Raw genomic sequence first — 7843 nt, forward strand, 5'->3', positions numbered from 1 at the left:
TTATCTACTCGTATAATCAAAACCATCTTGAAGCTGAGGGCGATAGGCAAAGCGGCTACCATATTTGATGGGTTTATTAAGGTTTTGGCTACTTGCAATGAGCGTTCACAGTCGACGATGAGCATTGTGCCTTCGACGGTGAATGTATCGAGCGCCCAGGAAAAGAGTGACGATCGTGTCAATATATGTCGATTTACCATTGGTTGATGGTGGCGAATGGGGTCTGGCTAAACTGAATGCTGCATCGTATGATCGTATCGCGGTATCGTATTTGTCTGGCCTGTTCCTCATATGCTCTAAAGGGTCGTCGTGCGTGTTATTACACCTTGCGGAACCTCTGTGGTGCTGAGCGGACCTACGCTTGACTAAGGAGATACCCGAAGGCATCGAGCCGTTGAAATATCTTTTACAATGACTACAGGACGAATATGGGTCCGTTTGGTCACACGGTCCGGCAAGGCAGCAGTTCCAGCAGGCCAAGAAGCACAGCAACGAGTCGGTGGTATCTTTTATGTCACGGCTTAAGAGCAATGGCAGAAGCACTGCCAGGGAAGTGCAATGTAAGTGAGGGCGAGTTGCGGCAGCGATTTCTCGATGGCATTCCGCCGGGATTTCTCGCTAAAATAAAGAGTCGTTACGGTCCAAAAATTTACGATAGAAATAAACAAGCTCATGGCGGTGGTCGACAGGAGAATGTTGATCGACCATTCGGTAATGTACCATTAGGGAATGCGACATCGGCCAATCTATCGAACTTCCATTGTTATAATTGTGACAAAAGTGGCCACTTCAAGAAGAATTGTCCTGATCTCTCACGTGATGGCGGGGGAGGTCCTCCTACCGTATCGACTTCTGGTGTTGCTGGTGAAGCCCAGAAACCCAAGAGCCCTAGGTCCCCTAGGAAATCAGCACAACCAACGGGGAGCGTGGGAGTATTCGTGGGAGGAGTTCGAGGAGTGTATGCGATTGGAGCCGATGATCCAGCTCCGAAGTTAGCATGCAAGTTCGGCCGGCATGCCGAGTTCGAGGCAGATGTGCTACTTGATAGTGGTTTGGCGTCATCAGTAATGGCAGACGCAGTAGCTTCCCAGCTGATTGCATCGAATGATGCGTGTTTGAGAGAGTTGAAGACACCCGTGAAATTATCGTATGCTGGTGCAGCAGAAGAAGTGTCTCATCAGGAAGTTATCGTTCCAGTGCAATAGGAGAAAAAGACCGGTGAGTGGTTCTAGTTACTTTTTATCGTGGTTTGTAGCGAATTGGAGCGCCAAGATGTTCGTCGAACCCGACATCAACTCAGACGAGTGTGCAGTCGTTAAGATCCCTTTTGTCTGACGACAAATCACGTTTGATGATAAAGCAGTTTGATTTCCAAAAAGCGTTCTATAGTATTCGAGCAGCTCCACAATTTTTGATGGGCGAGTCTTACCGTTAGCTATGCGTGTCGACGATGATTATTATACGTTGAGATCTCTTTGTTTCGGGCTGAGATTGGGGCTGGCTTCAGTGTGATGCCGAAAGATCCGAGATGGCCTGTCGTGGTATGGCTCGCATTATTCTCGTTATGGATGATTATCTTTTTGTTGGTTCTTCTGACAAAATCGCCTTTACAGAGTCTCTTTACGATTACTTATGGTTCCGATGTGGCTTCAACTGTAATAGTGAGACGCGTGCCCTCTGGTCACAGACTCTCCCATTCGGTGGCTTTGTGCATATTGGTCGTTTGATGCAGATATACCTAAGCTGAAGGTGAGAGACTAGTTGTAGAAAGGGAGTTGTATTACCCATACACCAAAAGGCAGATCTTCAGTGCAGCAGGAGTATTCCTAGCACTAACAGGTGGATTCTGTGAGACGTTGGCGAGAGGTCATGCTGACACTCTCCGACGTTTGAGTGGTGGATGGGCGGACTGGGATAGTCCGTGCCACGATTCTCATGTATGCAATCTCTTGTCGAAGCACTTCGACTATGCGAAGTTCTATTGGTAGGCGAGCTCTGCAGAAGATGAGACTGTAAGAGTATATGGAAGCATCACCGATATTGATGTGCACTGATGCGTATAAAGTGAGTTATGGATTCGTGGTGGTGGATCGTGGTCTGGAAGATGGGACTGATAATATCTATAATCCATCAGCGATAGTGTATTGTGAGGCAAAAGGCTTCAATAAGAAGCAGAATCGTAAAGAACTATACGGATTGGCAATGTGTCTTCGACGATTGAATACCCTATTGGCATCAATGCCAAATCTGAAATCAATCAGAGTGGGCACTGATTCACGTGTCACACAGAAACAAAGTGACCTGTGGGCCTTGACATCTGGGAGCAATGCATTGGAGAAGCAAGATTTTTTGCGACTCCGGAATATGATTATTGATTTGAATTTCGATTGCCGACGCGGGTCTATACGACTAGAAATATATCGCGTTATAGCAGCGAAAAATATTCATGCGGATATGTTATCACGAGCTCCGGAAACGACCATATGCATTCCCGTGGAAAAACAAAGGGAGAAATGATCGCCCCAATCGTGTTAGAGCCTACAGGCCAGACGTCTAGTGACTCGGATAATGGAGTCACGGTAGAGTCATCGCAGAACTTAGGTGCTTGCGATTATGGTATCGGGAATGACCTTCTAGGGTGGTCATGCTTTATTGTACCCAGTTATAGGAGATTCGTGGGGTTACAACAAATATGTGGCGCATGAAAGTCCACAACAGAACAAAGTGCTGCAACTGATTACAAGTCGCCGGACAACTGCAATGATTCACGATTGCAGCGGCTACGTTACGAACAAGTTCGTGATTCTGAAGCGAATCGTGCCAAAGAGGCACTCAATTCTGACCCGTCGCTGAGAGAAAAAGTAACTGGATTTGCCTACCGATCATTCCTCAACAAGCAAAATCTGTTATGTCGCCGAATTCTCCTCAAGAGTGGAGAAAGACAAAAAGTCTTGACCCAAGTTGCGCAGCATCCTATGGAGCATCACACAAGCTCGCTGAAGTAGCATGGTGGCCAGGAATGAGGAAGATCATCAAGCAATCCGTCAATGCTTGTGAACCATGCTAATGCTCAGGGTTCAGGAAGACAGTCACTTTGTGACCAACACTTGCAGTGAAGTTAATCGTCGCCAATGATCGGTTTTACCTCCGTTAACGAGTTAACTCAAATTAAACCCTGCTAGGCTCCTGACCACCTTGATTGACTACCAACACAATTTACCGGATGAGATAGAATATAATCATTACGTCCGAATGATGTGGAAAAGTAACACCGGTGCCGAGATGCCCAAGTCTGTGAGAGTCCATTGGTCAGGGTTTGCAGACCCTGGGTCTAAATCCTTCTCCAGAACGTCAGCAATCGAGTGACCTTGTTGGCAGTATCCTATTAAGGAACCACGGTATTTATGGTCATAGATCGCAGCTGCTTGAACAATTCGTTTCTCAGCGAGCTGAATGACCTTCAATAAGTATTTGAGCATGGCAAGAGAGTTTACCCCCGCCTTTTTGCCACACACCATAAAGATTCCGGTACACCAGCGAATGTAACATTCAACCCACTGAGCAAGCGACGTTATTTTACGAGATTTACCTGTGCGCACGGAGACGGCTTTTCCAGTATTAACATCTTCAGCCTGCTGAATACCTCGTCTTTCAGTTGATGCAGCGCTGGCTAAGAACTCGGGGGCCGCAATGTGATAAAAGGGAGAGCTCGATAGACGGTTGAGCAAGCGGTAGGGGGCACCAACGTGGCAGGAACCTTCACATCTGGACCAAATCGATGTTCGAATGTTCTTCTTGAACTTGTCCAAATCCTCATTTTCTTGCTTCGAGACCGATTAGAAGAGCTGGCTGAGACTGTGAACTAAGGTTGTCTCGCCCACCTTGAACAGTCTCGCCATGTACATGAGGCCGTCTACGGGAGACATTTTCCCGAGCATTCGCGCAGATAGGCAAAATCTAGTGATACAAGCCCCCACGTGAGCAGCTTCGCATTGATAGAGAGCTCGTGGGAGACTCACTTCGTCCTGATTGACGGACTTGCCAGGGGGATCGATGGCGAGTCTCTTCTTCTTGGACAGTGGTCCGGGCTTGTCACACTCCGCCAAACGTAGCAATTCATTCTCCTTGATTTTGCTCAGCACTTGGCCATCGACGGTATAGATCGGGTATAGCCATACCGTACTTTGCCTGCAGCTTGGACACAGAATCTGGGCCAAAATTTTGCATTCCCGGATTCTATCGGCTCAGGTATCCCACACCTTTCTCTTGGGAGAGTAAAGCGCTCCGCAGTTGCACCCGACGGCTTTCAGGAAAATCAAGTTGGTTCTGTCGGACAACAGATGAACGAGCTCTTCACATTCTTTACTCTCTTTGTTGTCGTCGAGGACGCCGAGTATGCTTGTCATGGTGAGTTTCTTGGAGACCAAGAAAGAGGCAACGTCAGCTTGAGCCCTAGATGGGAGGTTGTCGCGGATGTACTCGGACACGTTATCAGGAAGCTTTTGTGAGATGCTGTCCAGAGCAAGCGGATCAACATCGGCCTTGTCAATGCTTGAAGTTACCTCCCTCGGAGCTTCTTCATCATCTGACTGGTTGTCGGGGTTGCCGTGCTCATGGGGTTGCACGATCTTTTTAGTTCGGGTTTCGACTTGACGCTGAGGCTTACTTGGCTTTCTTGACTGGAGGAGAACATACGGAGGTTCCGGTGACCATACGCTTAGAGGCAGGCTTGGGAGCCTTGTCGAATCCTCGGGAGGCTTTCTGCTTATCAGCTGCCCACCTGTTCGTCGAGTCAATCGTGTTGTTTAATTGTCCTCTTAGCCTCCGCATCATGTCCGATTCCTGGACGATCTTGAGCTGGGTCCAGGGTGGATCTAGATTGACTTGCCGGTCGGTCGAACGGGTTGCCTTGGCGCGCCTTTGCGATGCTGTCTGTGAGTTACGGGACGCGTGGAGACGACGGTTTGGTGTTTACTCTCAACTAAGTCATGTGGCCGCTGACCAGAATGAGGAGGCCGATGCTCTGAGCCGATTGGGTGTCCGCTGGCGAATCATAAAAGAAATCCTGCTTGACGGTCGTGAGGCTGTAGTCGACGACTGTGAGTCTGATGATGATGGCAAGACCTGATCAGGTCGACGGGAGGCTTGCAATAATCCTGGATGCTGATATCGGGAGCCCCTCAGCAGAAGCGAGTGTTGCTCCTGGTAAGCCCGCCCGGAAGAAACTACTCAATATGCAACGGCAATCTCCGTCAGCTCGATTTATCTTACAGTGTTCTAACCCTCCTGGTGAGACTGGGGGTACCCTACTTTATGTCCATGGTCCATGCCTTGGCTCGGGAGCTCTCCGACTTCTTTGTTGCGGATGATGGTGTATGGCTGAAGCGCGTAACCACTGCCCGCCTGAACGGCATTCAGGCTCACCGGCTTTGCTACTTCATTTCGGCGGATACGTCCGAAAGGAAGGGCTGTGCGGAGCACGTAGTCTCCCAATATCATGATAAAGCTGGATGTCTTAATGCTCGATATCTAAGATGGCTGATTACTCGTACTTGCTATTACCCTAATGCACGACACCTGGTCAACGACCTGAGCAAGAGTCGCAACAAATGCCAACGGGCGCTTAGTCGACCTTACTATTCCACTACTGACGGCGGTCGTTCTTCAAATGAAGGAGCTCGATCAGTATGGCAGACAATTAGCATTGATTTGGCAAAGATGGGGTCAGATAGGTATTTTCGTTATCATTCCGCTATATTTCTAATTGATCATTCCAGTAGATATGTGTGGAAACGCCACGATTCGAAACCGATTCGATTCGAAACTCCACGACGTCCGCTGTCGTAGGAGCCCTATCTATATGCTTCGATTGGTGGGAGAACCCATCTCTATTGCAGAGTGATGGGGGACCCGCTCTTTGCTTGACTGCCTTTAGGGAGTTTCTGTTAGAGCGAGGAATCGTTCATCGAATAACTAATTCAGGGAGCCCGTTCGCCAATGGGTTAGTGGAGCGATCCATTTCTGCATCAAAGACCCTTTGTCGAGGGGTTGCCAATAAAAGGGTATGGCCTATTCCATTATCTAAGGCCTTGTTCGACTTAATTTCAGTTCTTTGTCCGATGTCGGTCTTACCCCCCATGAAATATTTTTCTGGAGACCTCGACGTCTGTCTGTCGAGAATGCATCAGAAAATGATGATCCCGAGAGCTCTGCTATTGTTACACTTGATGATGTGGCCCATTTGATGAATGTTTGCGAAGTTATGAATAATACGGTGAAGGCGGATTTGCTCAAGTTCATCACTGACTTCCGTGAGGTTTGCGGGACGCGCGGTCGCGGTCCACCTGCTATCAGTGATGAGGTCTTGTTGTTCGAGCCTAATAGCTTCGGTCGCGGTGCTTCCTATGGTTCCACAGTCTATCGTGTGTATGCCCAAGTCGGCCGAATCACTCTGGAACTTGTTCTTGCGGGTTTGTTAATCAGGGTCCTCTTAATAAGTCTGACATCTCAGAATGTCATTATTTCAATACCTGCCCGTATAACCGTCCATCCGGGGGGCATGTCGAGTAGGATGGTCGGTGCAAATTGTAAGGGTTTAGGCCCTAAACTTTAGGGCGTGCGCTTTCTCTATTAGTACGCAGCCACATAGCGGGACTTAGAGCATGATTAATTCGAGGTAGCTATAGTTCATTTGTCACTAACCGTAACCATCTTGGCTCGAGTTTCCCTCCTTCTCCTCTGCCTCGCGTTAGCCAATGTCGGTGCGGTCGTCCTCATCGCAACCCCACATCCCATGGCGATCTCGGTGGTACACTGCGATGTCTGCAACCGCATCAGAGAGGCCAACGGCAGAGGAGGTAATCCCGGTAGTCCACGGGGTTGTGGACCAGATTCTAGGAGCGCCGGGAGTCAACAAATCTCGTATCGGTACCGTTATACAGGAGGGGGCTGCTCTGTTAGCACAGCACTATGGCAGTCACGTTCCAGAGAATTTGAACGAGATTATTAGAGCCTGTGGCGCAGCTGAGTTGATCAAAGATGAAGTTGATCGTATATCTACGGAGAAATGCTTTTCTGTGTGGATGATTGCGGGATTGAATTCTGCTGATGGCGCTAGGGAATTGGTGGGAGTTTTATCTACTCGTATAATCAAAACCATCTTGAAGCTGACGGCGATAGACAAAGCGGCTACATATTTGATGGGTTTATTAAGGTATTGGCTACTTGCAATGAGCGTTCACAGTCAACGATGAGCTTGCGCCTTCGACGGTGAATGTATCGAGCGCCCAGGAAAAGAGTGACGATTGGGTCAATATATGCCGATTTACCATTGGTTGGTGGTGGCGAATGGGGTCTGGCTAAACCGGGTGCTGTATCGCATGATCGTATCGCAGTATCGTATTTGTCTGGCCTGTTCCTCATATGCTCTGAAGGGTCGTCGTGCGTGTTATTACGCCTTGCGGAACCTCTGCGGTGCTGAGCGGACAGCTCATACGTGCTTGATCAAGGAGATACCCGAGGGCATCGAGCCGTTGAAATATCTTTTACAATGACTACAGGAGGAATATGAGTCCGTTTAGTCACACGGTCGGGCAAGGCAGCACTTCCGGCAGGCCAAGAAGCAGAGCAACGAGTCGGTGATATCTTTTATGTCACGGCTTAGGAGCATGGCAGTAGCACTGCCGGGGAAATGCAATGTAAGTGAGGGCGAGTTGCGGCAGCGATTTTCTCAATTTTCTCAATCCGCCGGGACTTCTGGCTAAAATAAAGAGTCGTTACGGTCCAAAAATTTACGAGAAGAAATAAGCAAGCTCATGACGGTGGTCGACAGGAGAATGTTGAT

Source organism: Perkinsus marinus (assembly GCF_000006405.1).
Source record: "Perkinsus marinus ATCC 50983 genomic scaffold scf_1104296939758, whole genome shotgun sequence".
NCBI classification, from domain to species: domain Eukaryota; phylum Perkinsozoa; order Perkinsida; family Perkinsidae; genus Perkinsus; species Perkinsus marinus.